This window comes from Gymnoscopelus braueri (genome assembly GCF_963280865.1).
Source record: "Gymnoscopelus braueri genome assembly, chromosome: 18".
NCBI classification, from domain to species: domain Eukaryota; kingdom Metazoa; phylum Chordata; class Actinopteri; order Myctophiformes; family Myctophidae; genus Gymnoscopelus; species Gymnoscopelus braueri.
Window position 1 is genome coordinate 33,429,435 of NC_137618.1, and position 17,257 is coordinate 33,446,691.

Genomic DNA, 17,257 nt, shown 5'->3' on the forward strand with positions numbered 1-17,257 from the left:
GCACATAGTCCCTCAAGTGGATTCTCCATGTCTGTTATTGATTAGCTTTGAATATAAAATGGGATGAATTTCATGAAAGAAATTAGTGAAACAAACTGCAACTAGAGATCGGAACAATCTTTTTGTGAAATATGCACACAAGAGAGTAAAAGCAATGCCTTTTAAGCTAGCAATTTAGTATTGTGATTTGTGATGGAAAGGTATCATTTCAAATAGCTTAGTGCTTCTACTTGAAGTTGTTTGCGGCTTTGCATAATACAAAATAGCTTCCCAGTGATATGTTCCTCTTCTAGTTCAGTTTGAATAGCTATGTAATTGTACATCAACTATTCCCATTTCAATTCATGTGCAAAACATAAATACAATAACTATACAGAAGCAGAAGGACACACACCCACTACAATAATGTAATAACATTTCCCACTGTATGTATGATAGAATTCAAAATACCATAGGGATTATGCTTCTTAACCATGGGGATGTAATGGGATGCCAGAAATGACTTATTTCATTATTCTGCCCCAAAGATGCAGCATACTTCAGCAAGAGGGGTGCTTCTATCCTTGCCCAATTTTAACTATTTCCCGTTGTTCAATGATATGCCTGTAATTTTGCAAAATGACTACTATTTGCTTTTCTCAAGGAATCAACAACTGGAAAGTAAGCTACAGTGCAAGGAATTGTTGGGGCTCTGCACCTGCTTACAATACATATTCTCTGTCAAAATATTGTGCTCAATCTATAATATTTTAAGCATGAAGCCTTCATCTAAGTGCCCCCTGGAGATATATATATATGGTAATAGCCTCTATATGTGACATGCTGTGAGTGTCCTGCTTCATGTCTTGTTTTCCCTGTCCAGGGGAACAGCAGTGATTTTTTTTGTTCAGTATATTGGAATATCTAAAACTACATAGTAAAATAAATACAAAAGTGATCATTTATGCATTTGTAACTAAGAGTGTGCACATTTATTATTATTTACTCTGTTTACCACATTAACCCTAGCGTCCCTATTTTGGTCAATTATACTTGAAAATGTTCAATTATTATTATTTATTTGTATATATTCTTTTCTAAAATAGCAGATCCTCAAGCTTGCAATAAATTGTGAGCTTGTAAATCTGTATTTTCGTAATTTAAAAAAATAGGGCTTAAGTGTTTAGATTAAAACTGAGGATTTTACTGTGTAACTATCTAAAAGTCTCTTGTTTTGTTTTTACAGTTCAGATACACTCTTGCCCTTGATCAACTGCAAAAGGCAGACAATGGAGCAGATCGTTTTCCCCAGGCAAGGAATCACAGCATGGATCGACTCAATAACCTGATATTCCCTATCTTCTGAATGTGACCAATTTAACAGAAGGTCAGTGCCTTTTTTTTATTCCAGAGACAATTTAGTGACCTCCCTCTGGATTCCCAGCAGGACCAGCAAAGAGAAGAGAATTTGTGAGCTATAAAAGTAGGCCTACCTGTGTTGACATTGCATTTAGGGCCAGATTTCTCAAGGTGAACAGATACGTGGGAAGGGGGGCTATTATGCAAACCTGATAGCAAAGGCCAGCGGTATGTTCCTGAATTTTGTTTTTCAAGTTGTATGTTTCTGTCATTATTTGCCATCAGTGTTTATCTGAGGTGACAGGACTGATGCTGGTGTTGAAAAATGCAGACTGAATAGGATTGTGTGTGTGTGTGTGTGTGTGTGTGTGTGTGTGTGTGTGTGTGTGTGTGTGTGTGTGTGTGTGTGTGTGTGTGTGTGTGTGTGTGTGTGTGTGTGTGTGTGTGTGTGTGTGTGTGTGTGTGTGTGTGCGCGTGTGCGTGGAGCGAAGGTGGGCTATTCACAGGGTCTAATTAGTGCTTTTTTGTTTAAAGAAAATTGCTGGTTTGCCTCACTTTTCTCTGGGGGTTGAATTCAGAGAGTGCCATACTGCCATTCTTGTTTATTTGAGAGTTGTTCATTGAAACTCTGTTATATCAGCCATTTTTATCCAGGTATTGAGTATGTGTTTTACAGACCAGATTTAGACTAATGGAGTTCATTCAACTTCAATTTTCTAAATGTTTTTATATCATCTATTTACCCCTTTTACTACAACTCAAAGAGGATGTTATAGGTATTCTTTTCTATCATAACGTCATATTGAGTTTCATGTTTGAAATGATTACACATTTGCACCCTTCCTCCAGCCACTAAACATGTCATTGTGGGATGGGGTGCTGGTTGATAACTCTTCCTCTGTTCTGAATTACTCAACGTCCAGTGTGTGAATGGTTTGAGCGTAGTTCAGATTCGACTCTTAACAAAAGCTCGCCATTTCTCTTGTTACAAGAGCCAGCGTTCAGTGTTATTCAGCACCATTTAAAAATGATTTCATGTATGAAAGGAACAGTTTTGTATTTCAAAATGTACATTAAATGGTGTCCATCCCAGATGTCACAGCGGAGTCCCCATGGCGACTGAAGCCGGCTGCATCTGAGGAGGTGAGCCTGTGCACCCCCACCCCACGCCCCCACCCTACTGAATGGCATCTCCGTGATGGCTCTCAGTTTCTCTCGTCATGCCCCTGGCAGCTTTGACACAGGTAATATGCATGCAGGCTGACAGTGCCTGGGATGTGCAGCAGAGACAATGATGTACATATCATTTTCGTCCCTGACTGATTGAAGACTGTAATCTGTGCTGGACTGTCTCTGATTACACACGTCTCAGTGAGCTGCTGCTGGGCACTGGGCTCACCCACAGCTTTCAGCCTTCAAGAGGACTGAAGTCCGCCTTTAAGGTGAGCTCAATTTTCGTCCCATTTACACTATTGTTACAAGTGTCGGATAGAATGCATCTGGTGGATAGTGGTCAAACAGAGACCGTCTGAAGATAATACGGGCACATAAATGGGTCTGCCTCTCAAGGTCATCCCGTCCTCATCTCCAGTACATGCTTATACTCTGTTTGAAAAGACACTCACACAAAGAGACAGACAGACAGACAGACAGACAGACAGACAGACAGACAGACAATTGAATGAATATTGCATATCTGGACATTGTGTTCTGGGCTTGCAGAATGACAAATATGTTCTGAAGCTCAAAAGACCAGTACCATACCCCATCTGTAGGCCAAACAAACTTGACCACAAAAGGCATGGTGGAGAATGAAAAAAGAAAGTTGAAATTGAATTAGTTGTATGACACAATGCTGTATTGTAAATAAAATACAAATAAAATAAAAGTGCTCCGCTATTTAGTTGAAGAAACCAGTCTGAAAAAAAACTGAAGTGCTTTCCAAGATCCTCTTCCCTCAGAATGTGCCATGTTTGTAAACTCTAGGACAGAACATTTAACATGGACTTATCTGCCCTTGTAACCTTGTCAGTTACATTGGTCTTTCTATAAAACGTAAGGGAAAATCTATGTTGACAATAGGTCATTCCTTTACAGAAGATACCAAGCACATTAGAAGGTTGGTCTCTGGGGAGAAGTAATGGGTTCTGGGCAATTGACCAACCTGCCATGCTTTACTGCACCTGCACTGAGTTAGAGCTGTCATCATTACCACTACCTCCAACGTTCCCACAGCAAACCAGACACGCACTTAAAGCAATATTTCACGTTGGTAGAACATTTGCACTCTTTAATATGCATGCTAAAGGTAGTCTACATGAAGACAAGACTGTTAATACCTCAATTTGAAGCAGTAAGGTAACCTTTACTGAGCTACGGACTAACAAACAGAAGTTCCAAAAGGGATAGTTTGTATGAGTCTGCTCAGTGCATTCTTAGTCTAGAATGGAGTCTTCTTAGTCTGCAATGATCCTGGATATAAAATATTATAAAGGAAACCGTATATAAAATCCCAGTCAGAAACAGTGAGGTCTTATAATCTCATTACTTATCTTCAGTTTTAGTTGAATGCTTCAAATGTGTCCTGTTTGTGAATACAAAATGCCAAATACTATTTTTTTTTAACCTACTGTAATACTAACTCAATACAAATTAATATATTGAAATAATAAACAAAAGTGCATTCCTCGGAGTGCAGGTTTTCACCAGGCTGAGTGGCCTACCCAGGGCTGTGTCTATCGCGGGTTGCAGGTGGCCAGACACAAGGAAGCTGCAGGGAAAATAGCGTGTCTACGACTTTTTGCATTTGTGGTACAAAAAATTGGGGTTGATTTGATGTTTCGTCCATGAAGACATTTTTGTAAGAAATAGGCCCGGCCATTCATTTGTACAGGCAAACAGTATGGCGTATTAAAACCCTTTTTGATGTTCATTGTCACAAAATTATCCACAAGGAGCGAGTGCATTTTTCGGCAGCGGAAACTGAAATTGTTGTGGGCTCTGGCGTTCTTTACAGGCCCCTCAATGTGTGATTGAAATTTGTGGTCGACTGGACATTGCGTTCATCATTTTTGGCATTTGTTTGTAAACTGAGCCACTCCCGCAAACTTAAAAAATCTGAAAGATACATGTTAATCACATGACTTCAGAGATGACGTATACCAATTTGTGTGAATGTTGGCCAAAATCTGTAGGAGCAGTAGCAAAAAGTGTGTTTTGAAGAAAATGGCACAACATCTGGGAGTTGCATCATGATGTTATCTATCCAATTTGATTATAATGACTTACAGTTCAAGTGTAACATGCTAAGCAGCCTTGTATAATGCCACCATGGGGCCAATTAGAAACTTTGACCACCAGTCCACCATCATTGCTGCTCATAATATGTTATTCTCACATCCTGAACAAAATTCCTTAACAATAACAATCCACCAATCCCTTAACAAATAATATAAGAATGATGATATTACGAGAGTTACGCCTTTTCCCCCTGGCTACAACTCTCTCATTTCAAATCTTTCATTTTTAAATTCTGATATTCAAACAAGTTGTGAAGTAGTATGTATGTACAGTAGCAGAGTCCAATCAATTACAGGTCACTGTCAGGTTATAGAACACAAATAGAGTTTCATAATGTGATTTTGTGATAATGATTTTTGCATCAAACCCCTTAAATGGAAGGCCCATCTAAGATATTGACTAAAGTTAGGGATTGCCAGCTGCCTGTAGCTGCTTCACTCTGCAGATGTTCTTCTGCCCAGCATTCCTTTTCTCCTCCCACACATCATGTCTTATATCAGTGTTTTCTAGATCCAAAAACGACCAGCTTCGAAGATAAAGGAGAGGAACTTTACATTGTGCCAGAAAAAGGAATGAAAATTACGGGCAGTGTCAGATAATTGAGCTTGTCGTAAGAGACATGTTAATAACAGACAGAGATGCGGAAGACATGTCACTCCGTAACATGGGTGACAGACTCTCTCTGCTGTTGATGAGCTGTTTAGAAGGGAAATTGTTCCACGCAAAAACACCATCGTTATTACAAGCTGGCAAGCTGCTCGCTTGTGTACCCAATTCTGCTTGAACTGACAGAATCCAATTGACCGGCACATATTCATGCACTTATTTTCTTTATTCTCACCAACAATGCAGATAATTACTGTACCAAGTAAAACTGAAAATAGAATTTCACAGTGCACTAGAAAACAATGCCAGAGCAAGCCTTGTATGTTGGAACAGACTGGTAGACATACTGTAGGAACACTTTGTGTGCACTAAGCACTAATCCAAGGTGTTCTTGTCAAATTAAATTACAATCCAAAGTGTGTGTGTGTGTGTGTGTGTGTGTGTGTGTGTGTGTGTGTGTGTGTGTGTGTGTGTGTGTGTGTGTGTGTGTGTGTGTGTGTGTGTGTGTGTGTGTGTGTGTGTGTGTGTGTGTGTGTGTGTGTGTGTGTGTGTGTGTGTGTGTGTGTGTGTGTGTGTGTGTGTGTGTATACGTACTGTATGTATGTATATATACACACAGGCTGTAGACACAGTAATATACTTAACAGACTCTGACGTGCTTAGTAAGTGCATTTACCCTAGATACATCATCAGTTATAGTCTAGTAAATATTGTGTGCCTTGGACAGAACAGGGAAGAGTCCCGCAAAGGATCAAGTAAAAGAGTCCCCCAGCAACCTCTGACAGAACTCATTAATCAGAGTCCTGACTACTGAGTACTGAAGCCATGTCAGTATGTTGTGTATTCTACCAACTTTAACTTTGTTGTGAATGCCAGTGTGAGGGTGGTGAATGACGGTCATACTGATGTGGAGGGACAAATCTAGTAGCTGCTGTCCAACAAGTCATCTGTTATCGGAGGGAAATGTGTCCGTCCAGAGGTGAGGACGGCTTTGTGCTCTCAACCAGACCACCTCTCAGCCTTTGTGCTGGTAACAAGCTGAGCTCAGGCTCCAGCGAAGCAGGAAATTGTAAACTCTCCGGAGAGGCCCAGTGGAGAGATAAGGGCTTAGTGTTGGCAATGCGCATGGGGCTGAATCTGATAAGTCCAAGTCCCACGCCAGAATGGGAGTGATGATACCTCCCCTTCTATGGAGAGTTATGTTTAATCCCCTTTGCCAGTGTATTCACTTGCAAATACTCCTGTCACCATTAATATGTATTAACATCCTCCGCACACTGTTCAATACAGATTTATCAGTCTATTTTCCCTCTTGTGTGCACCATCGTCCGCCTACTGCTTTCGAACCATAGCTTTTGCACACAGAATAGGCCTGAATGTGCAGCTGACATTGAAGCAACACACTCCCTTACCTGTATATACTTGAATGTATAGATTCCATTGGTACTTGGTAGTTCAGTGAAAGCAGACAGCTGTGCCATATCTCAAAATTGATAATTTTAATTTCTTAATAAATTCCCTAAAGTGACATTAATGTGAGTTCCATGGCCAAATTCTATTGATTTAGCAAGAACCTAATGACTTGAGTAGTGTGATGTAACTTATAGGCCTACTAACAAGAGATGAAATGCTTGACATATAGAGGACCTATCAGTATTTATGTATCTACAGTATCTAATAAATCGCAGACACATCTTTCGTGTTTGTGTCTGTATGAGCATAACTCGGGCACCCTCCTACCGTTTGACTTCAAACTTGGTGTGTGTCGCTGATGACCCGAGAAGTGCAGCACTGCTGAGTGGCACGAATGTCTGGCCCCTATTAAAGGTCTCTTAAATCCACGTCTTAGGCAGTAATTAAGTGATAACGCCACCATCTTATGCGCAATCCCTATTATGCAAGTTGCGCTGAACTCAAACACTTAATGATTAAGACTCGCCAGCATATTTTACGCATGGGGGAGTGTTCATATGTCAATTAAGGGCGCAATGCGGTCTCTGCTATTTTGCACCTTGACTTAAATAGACTCACCGCATACCGCTAAGACGTGGTCAGACCACATCTTACTCAGTCAATTCTAAACTGATTGTTATCATTTAAAGTTCTCTATAATCTGTGGAGTGTCTATTTTCATTAAGTGTCATGATTGTATTGTCTCTCCATCAAACGATATCAAGCAAAAAGGAAATATCAGCCGGTGAGAGCGCACATATTACACACGTATGGACAGCTGGACAACTACTCAGTCCGTTTCAATCCATCCGATCTGAAAGACTCGTGTTCCACTCTAGGTGGCATCTCAAAGGTTTATTCCTTCATTAATCCAATGAAATAAAATAAAATAAAGGTAATTACAGCTATTTTTAGCTTAGAAGTGGAGTGTTCTCTTCTCCTTTTTCTCTCATGCGCTTCTCTCCACGACCAGTGTTGCCATGTCTGTTTATTATAAGCGACTTTGGGCTTGTTTTTCTATGAAGACGCGTTGTGAGCTTGTAGATCGGCTATTTTCAATATATATATATATATATATATATATATATATATATACATATATATACATATATGTATATAGGTCATGTGGCCTATAGTCGCCACATGACTATTGGCCAATACACAGTCTTGGGCTTGTTTTCATAGACCTGGCTGCTTATTTCTCTCGCAAAATATGGCAACACTTTTCTCCACACGTTGACTGTTACTTTCACAATAGCACTGCGTCTTGCTCTGATCTTAAAGGGAATGGCAGTGGATACTCTGATTGGATTGATTAAAGTAATGCCCAAACACACCCATGACTAATTCAGGGTCGTTTTACTGGCACCTTGGTGCAGTGCGCAGATTACCGCACTCATAATAGCAAAATGGCATTGGTCACGCCTCCACTCTGTCCGAGGGTCTGTGGAGGAGGGGGGGGGGGGGGTATAGGCACCAGCATCCCTGTTTGGCAAACCCGACCCATCGGTTTCATGGATTGGTGGAGCTTGCGTAACGTTTGTGCTACTGCGCTCGTATACGTGGTAGTGTATAGAGCACCGAAGTCTGACGTAATTTACACATCCTAGGTTTGTCTACCTGTTTCGCGGTTTTCCACCCCCATTCTGAATCCCCATAGACGTATTTAATATCGCGTCAAATAAGAACTGTGTTCCAAAAATAAACAAATTACCCCGGCGGTTTTACTCTTATGGATATGAAGCATCAACTGACGGTGAGAAAACGCTAATGTTACTTCCGCCGAATTAGTTAAATTTTCGCCAGAAACAGACTGTATCAAATATAAGTGACTGACTATCATAAACGATACAGAACCTCCTCCCTGACAATATCGCCGAGACAGTTGTTTATTTTTGGACCACAATTCTTATATGAGACGGTTCTATGATGACCCAATGTTATTCTCCATAGCGAAATTACTTTACGAACCTGGGGATGAACGAGTGACGTCAGGACTTCTGTACTCTATACAATGGAACTCCATTAGAACTCCAAATATGGAGATGTATGTCCATATTTAGTCGATTGGTCGCATACTATTGTGTACCACTGCACTTGGTACTCTGACTGAGTGTGTAAAGCTTCTTTAAACCAGCATTAAAAATCCCACTCTATATAATAATAAGCAAATGTATGGACTCTTGTTTTACTTGTCTTAAGGTCCCGTTTCAAGTCTTGTCTTGTCATAATCTCAGGACAGTGAGATATATGTACCTGTGTATGCCTGTGTACCCGATGTACCTGTGTACATTGGGTATTCTGACAACAAGTACATCAAGTACAAGTAAGCCAGTGCCCGTTTATATAAATAACCTGTTGATTGTAATTTCAAACTACTATTGGGTAACAACGTGTGCAGCGAGTACTCTGACAACTGGTACAACGTATATTGCATAACCGAGTGGGGCATGCACTCCCAACTTACATCGTCTCCGACTTGAGTGCCCCCCCCCCGAGTGGACTAGTTCTTAGAATTATGCTTAGTAACGGTTTTTATACAGTTTATTCATTTTGAATAACCATGCTATGTTTGGTACTGTATACTGTAGCTGTGCTGAGATTTGGCTTTGGTTTGTTCACTTTATAATGGCTACAAATAATGTTGCATTAATCTCATAAAATAAAGAATGTTAGATGTTATTTGTATGAGATTATGCCTATGTTTGGTGGTCTACTCCACACAAAAGCTCAGAGAAGCTCATTATGGCATGGTGAGACCCTGCTGTTTGCATTAAAACAGCCAAGCACTGTCTGTCAGCTCTCTGGCAGAGCCCAAATCAAGCTGTCAATTACTGGACGTGTTTATGGAAATTACATGTTTGTTAACATTCTGGAAAAATGTGCTCTCGGCTCAAGCAGCATGAGTTCAGAGAACAATTTCGCTCGGAAATCACCTTTCAGATGAATGTAGGTGATCCTCATCAGATCACAGACATGGGAGGCCTTTTAGCTCTCACTGTCCTGAGATATATGACAAGACAAGCCCTGAAACGGGACCTTGAGACAAGTAAAACAAGAGTTCATACATATGCTTATTATATTATGGAGTGGGATTTTTTATGCTGGTTTAAAGAACCTTTGCACACTCAGTTTTGGCTGGTGTCCACCCCGTGGTCATTTTCATGGTGCAAAAACACTGATCAGGCAATTATCACAGTAGATCTGGAACAAGGGGGCAAAGACATAGGAAAACACAATATTAACATTTCATTAAAATATTAATTTAACCCAATTCCCAAAAGGGTGACATTATTCACTAGAGGAATAATTTGTTTGATTTACTCCTTCATTTTTGTTTCCGGTTCAAATCTGCTGCCAAGCCAATCAAACAAAGCTTTGAGAAAATGAACCGATAGATGTTCTGAGAGACTATCAGACAGGCAACAGCCGTTTTATTCATAAACCTAGTTGCCTGGTGGAAGTGGATAGGGTCCTTGATAATCTTATGGGCCTTGCTAACACAATGGCCAGTGGCAATGCAATGCAGTTCCTGTGCCAGGCGGTGATGTACCCGGTCAGGATACTGACTAAATATCTACTATATCAGTGTTTCTCAACTTTTTTGGGCCAGTGCCCCCTATCCAATGTCCATGTTGTCCCTTACTGCCCCCACACCCAATTAAAATGTAAGCTTTATTTTTGGGCGGTGAAACCGCCCCTATATGTGAGGTTTGGACATCGACATTCGCTGCACTGTGATTGGCCACCATTGTACCCCCCCCACCCATTGTACCCCCCCCAACCCTGCGCTGTGATTGGCCACCATTGTACCCCCCTAACCCTGCACCGTGATTGGCCAATCACAGTCTATTCAGGACTGTGATTGGCTAGTGAAACATGACACATGTGCATAGCCCTATAAATAGGACTATGCACTTTAAAAAAAAACATTTATGTTTTTTTTTAAGTTAGGGGTGTACAATGGTTGGTCCACAATATTACCTTTCGTTAAGTGAACTTCCATCACTGTGATGACCACTGTGATGACCACTGTGACCACACCGCCCACTTCACACTGGGTGTGATTTTTTATTGTGTATTGGGAAGAAAACATCTAATTGATCATTCCAAATTTCCAATGTTACATTCAACTGGATTGTTAGTATGTGATTATTATGTAATTATTAGCCTACTCCCAGGTAGAGAGAAAAGCCTATTCAAATTGTATATGGATGTCAGGCCCTGTCACATCAGGCCCCTATCACAGCACTGCATGGCAGGGCTGTCATGGCCCTGTCACAGGCCCTGTCATGGAACCATGGTACCATGTTACCAGCCCTGTCACAGGGGTGTCAGCAGGGCCGGACTGGGACCAAAATTCAGCCCTGGCATTTTGTTCCGGACCGGCCCACCCCCCCCCCCGTTTGTCCGTTTGGGGGGGGGGGGGGCGGGCGGAGCGTTTCACTGTTTCAGTCCCAGCCCTGCACATGAACTCTGCAGCCGCACTGAGGCCCCTGCTGGAAAGCATCCCAGCCCAAACATTAACGTAACTAATAATTGGGCCGCGCGACCCGGAAATGACCGTAATAATCTGAAAACGGGAGCGAAAATATTATTTTTTTTGGCCACAGTGCCACTGGCCCAGCGGCCCACCGGGCATTTGCCCGGTACGCCAAATGGCCAGTCCACCGCTGGGTGTCAGGCCTGAAATCCCTGTCACACAGTGCTGTGAGAGGGGCCTGATGTGATAGGCCTGACATCCCTGTGACAGGGCCTGACATCCCTGTGACAGAACCTGACATGCCTGTGACAGAGCCTGACATCCATGTGTCAGGGCTGTGAAAGGGCCTTTCACTGCCCTGTCACAGGGATGTCAGGCCCTGTCACAGCCCTGTGACATGATACTGACCATGATACTGACATCATCAGTATCATGCCAGCATCATGGTCAGTATCAGGTCAGTATCATGACAGTATCATGGTCAGTAGTAGCGGCCTTAAGTCTCAAGAGACCATGGCACAAGCGCACTTGGATTAGATCAGGTGGTGCTGAGGGAGCAGTGCTTAGTGTGGTTGTACAGTCCCACTCGCGAATGACAGTCTCTCATGTCAGTATCATGTCAGTATCATGGTCACTATCATGTCACTATCATGTCACTATCATGTCATTATCATGGTCAGTATCATGGTCAGTATCATGGTCAGTATCATGGTCAGTATCATGTCAGTAGCATGGTCAGTATCATGGTCAGTATCATGTCAGTATCATGGTCAGTATCATGGTCAGTATCATGGTCAGTATCATGGTCAGTATCGTGTCAGTATCATGGTCAGTATCATGTCAGTAGCATGGTCAGTATCATGTCAGTAGCATGGTCAGTATCATGGTCAGTATCATGTCAGTAGCATGGTCAGTATCATGTCAGTATCATGGTCAGTATCATGTCAGTAGCATGGTCAGTATCATGGTCAGTATCGTGTCAGTATCATGTCAGTAGCATGGTCAGTATAATGTCAGTATCATGGTCAGTATCATGCCCCCTCCAAGAGCACCTCAGTGCTTCCAGCGCCCTCCGAACTTCTCTGTACACTCCCCGCGGGGCTGTACCACCTCCGTTGAGAAACACTATACTATATTGTCTCCAATAAGATGTTTATGTCGATTTCATTGCTGATGTTCTATCACATTTAAAGGCCTTGATTACAGCCTCAGAATGATCATGAAATTGAGACAATCGACATGCATATCTCAGATGCCTGGTCGAGCTCATCTTAGACAAGGTAATTTTAACAGAGCAATTACCTTTGTAATGTATTCCAAAGTCGGGGGATTTTCTGCTGCTTAGGTGAGCCACAGACAACATGTTTTGATTTTTAAGCAATTGTATTGTTCACTTTGAGATCACACCTCTACCAAGGTCCCGCATTTCTCTCTACAACAACCCCCCTGTGATTTAATCTTTTTCCCCATCATGTCTGTGGCAGAGCATACCTAATTACCTCATACGACCTGTAGCTCTATTTAAAAGCTTTATGCAAGACAAGTCCCACGGTTTTGACAAAGCTGCATGTATGGGTAGTGTGTTTACAGAGGCAAAACCCCTGCTGTAAGATATACCCATCCCAGTGGTGCTGTATCACCTGTCAGTGGTGATGACAATGCCCTGGAGAACGTCAGTGTGCAGTGAAACTGTCATCACACAATTACTCTCACCATTACTGGCCTTACAGCTCCATGTAATGGCTGTGACACACTTTACAGTTCAGATTGTATTCTTCAGTCATTGGCACTTAAATGCTGCACTCCATTTTATGAAAAGATAAAGATCTCTATAATCTGCTGGAGCTCATCCATCCATTGAAAGCTTGTCAGCCAACATTTTGTCATTCGCTACAAGTTGTCAAACCTTGCTTTCCCCCTCCGACCCCCCCCCCCCCCCCCCACACACACACACACCCCACCACACACCTTTTTGTTGGGTTGGTGGAGGTGTGTATTTGTTTTTTCATCACACTAATGTGCTTATGGTGTGTGCCTACAGGAAAGAGTTGGCCCAGTTATCTATTTCAGTTGTCGCAAGCTGCAACCGTCTCATCCCAAGGGCTGATGTTGCAGGTGACCAAAAAGCACAAGCAAAGGTTCCATTCCACGCTGAACTTTCACCATGAGCAACTTCACTGCCATGGGAACTCTGTTGTATCTGGGTACAAAGGAACAAAAACAGAGCGTAAAATTGCAACAGATCACAGAATGACTGCATAATGGTGAGCCTGGCAGCCAGCTGTACTGCTGTCTTTTCAGCCTACTCCCTCACCACAGTGTTGGGAAATCCCAGCAGGCTCACATTTCATTCACAGGGGCTGAAAGTAAGGGATAATCTTTTTATTCAATTAAGGCAGCTGTGAAAATGCTATTTCTCATTGTCTTTGTTAACCACATGAACCCTAGCATCCCTATTCTGGGAATGTCATAATAGGTGAACATTTGGCAAAAGTAGGTGAAGATTCAGCAAAAATAGCAGATCTACAAGCTCACAATATGTGCGACATGTTGGGAGCTTGTAGAATGGCTATTTCCGCTCTTTGATGTACAACAATGTATGGATAGGCCTATGTGATGAACGTATGTACAAATCAATACCTTATTGGCAACAAAAAAGCCGAAGCTTGTTTCCATTGTGGTCCATTTTAAGTGTTCACCCAGCATTTATCTTGCTTTCCAATCTCGAGCACGACTGCATCAACCCTTGCCTAGTGCCGACCCCGGTTTGAATAACCTTGTGCAACGGGGGGAAAAAAGCATGCATTTAACTCAAGTTAAAGACTTACCATGCTCTGATTCAGAGGACGATTTGAACTTTTACACTGAATAGTTGCTCTTTGGGGGTCCTGAATGCAGGGGCGGAAGGGCCATTGGGCGGACTGGCCATTTGGCGTACCGTGCATTTGCCCGGTGGGCCGCTGGGCCAGTTTTTTTTAATTTATTTTTTTGCTCCCGTTTTAGGATTATTACGGTCATTTCCGGGTCGCGCGGCCCAATTATTAGTTACGTTAATGTTTGGGCTGGGATGCCTTCCAGCAGGGGCCTCAGTTCATGTGCAGGGCTGGGCTGAAACAGTGAAACGCTCCCCCCCCCCCCCCGTTGACAAAACGGCCCGGGGGGTGGTGGGCCGGTTCGGACCAAAATGCCAGGGCTGAATTTTGGTCCCAGTCCGGCCCTGCCTGAATGTCATAGTGTCAGTTCTGTGTTCTCAAGCCTTACTGCGTTGTCGCCTGGTCTGTGAGTAGTCCTGCAGATGTGGAAGCGCCTGTGTGTGCATCGGTACCACCAAACACAGGAACCAACCTGTCTGCGTGCACACAATGGCAGATTGAGTTTAACAAGCCAGATGGGTTGTAATCGTCTGATCAATCCAATGTTTGTGGGCTTTTATGCCTTTTATTATGGTTTGTTTTCCTTACGTGTAATTTCCTCTGCTGATTTGGCGTCCCTTGGGGAGGGACAGGGTGTCCGAAGCATCTCTCTGCCCGACCAGCGTTACCACTATCAGGGCCCAGAATCAATGCGTGTCCTTTGGGCTGGGCAGGACCTCCTGTGGAAGTGAATGGAGCAGCACAGGTCGGCCATGGTGCTGCGGTTTTAATACCCACCTTTGAGAGCAATTTGGGTACTGTAGCACGGCGGCATATGGTTAATGTGACCCTCTTTTCTGGAACAGTTAACTGGGGCGTTTGTTAGTAGAGGACACCTTATGGATTTAGACACATGTCCTTCGCTGTAGCTAAAATGTGACATTTCATAATTTCGTCATCATTTCATCATACATTTTTTGGTTCATTTGTTTGTTTTTCTACAGGACTGAACTTTTTGTTCACAGGACTTTTTGTTTACAGGTAAAGTAGAAAACTCTACTTTAAATTAACGTCTTCCCGTTCCCTGAATCATATTGTCGTTCTTAGACAATAAACCTTAAGCAGTAATAAGGCAGACACACTCCTTCAACATGGGCACATGCTAACAGATGAGACAGAAACACACAAATCACAATACACAGATATAGGTGTGTTCAGGAGAAGGGGGAATATATATAATATAACTTCATTGCACCAGGGTCTGACAATCTTGTAGGCATTGTTGTTTTCCAGCCACCTGTAACAGCATGCATTCTTTTTCAATCATAACTTAAGTGTTGTTCCCTTCACCAATGTGAAGAGGTTAATGCTTTCTACTTTTGGAACCCACGGACTGGCTTTGTCACTTATACCTTTATAGCATTAATTGAGACTCTCTAACAGCGCTTTTGTTTCTTTTCTTGGGTATGTAATGAGCTGGATAGATACTCAACATGCTCAATCACAAAGAGCTAATCTGACTATATTGTTTGACAAGTGCGTTCCTTACAGCTTGGTAAGATGTAATCTAGGAACAATTATGTCAATTCCAGCGAACAGTATGGGGCAGGTAAGAACCACTTTAGTTTTCTACAGTTTAAATGTAATAGCCCCTCTGAGATCTAAAGTTCTGAGATTATGAACTTTCTTTTTCTTTTTCTTCCTTTTTATGAATTTGAAGCACCTTTTCTTTGTGGAATTGAATTGAGGCTGAAATTCTATCTTTGCCAAGTTGCAGAAAATACATACATTTTAGGTATAGGATGCTGTCCCCACCATATACAAATCATAATAAAGTCATGTTCCATAGAGATATGTTTTCTTTAAACGTTATTTGGATCCTATGTAGGATTGACATGTGAAATGTGGATGTAGTCATTTTCACATAGGGTGAGAACTTAATTCTAATTCTGCAGTACATCAGGTACCTAATCTTTAAAAGTGGCATATAAAAGACACTGAAGGTGCAGTGGCATTTCAGGGCTATTGAGGTAAAAGACGTCAAGGTTGCAGAGGACTGCAACCCATCTGAGTGATGTCTTTTAAGCCCCTGGGACTTTACATTTTATCACTCCTCATATTTGTTCTCAATGGCAAATTAACAACCTTTCCCGTGCCATTCAGTTTCTTTTCTGAAGACAAGGCTTAAATTTTGTCCAACTGCCTGAATTTACTACTATTCTATTTTTCACACGACAGAATCAATACCAGGACTAAAGTAGAGAGGATAAAAATTTATGGTATCTTGCAATTTAATGGTTGAAAAGATGCAATTTGAAAGATCATAAATTGTGAAGGAGCTCACGCTTCATTGCCCTTGATTCAGTGCTTGCTGTTAGAACTTGATTTGCGGGTGTCTGCAAAGTGTGATTAACGAGGCGATCAATGTGCGCTGCGGCACACTACGGCACTCCTAATGCTCTTCATTAGAATAAATAAAATAAATTGACTGCAGCTCTATGAAAACTCTGTAATGGTTAAAAATCAAAGAACGTCATCCCTCAGCCACGATTTAGATTCTCTCGGCCTGCATCCACCTTCATCACATTATCCTGACAGCCCTGTCCCCAAATCTGCAGGGGCCCCGAGACTGGCTCTGAGCGAGGGAGCGAGAAGGAAGTGGTGTGCCGGCAGGGGCCACAGGGTATTGTTTAGTTGACTGGTAATCATAAATCGGAGGTCTTTTGTACTGAAAATGTAAGGCAGTGGGGGGGGGGGGGGGGGGCGTTGCGGTTTGTGGAGTATTAATGCATGAAATAGCATTTCAAGCTGATAAACGGTTTGCCGAAGGGTCAGTCAGTGCAGATTGCTCTTCCTCTTCTCCTGTTTTTCATGAAGGCATATTGTTTGTAATAACATTTACCAGGGGAATTTATTCCACCTCACCTCCTGCTTCCTCGGGAGATAACATGGCTCTGTTGTTCAGTCCGTTATGGAAGGGGTTATGTTGCCGTAGTGGTGTTCAGCTCTATTACAGCGCTGACAATATTGCCGTTGCTATGTTGTATTGGCAGGCCACAATATGATCTGTTATGCAGTCACTTAACCTGGCACTCAATTGATTATGCTATTTATACAGCTCCCATAAGGCTGCTGAAATCAATTAACTATAAGTAATTGGGCAACAATACACATTTGTAAATGAGTAAGTATTGATCTTTTCATCTTAAATAGTGTAGCATTGACT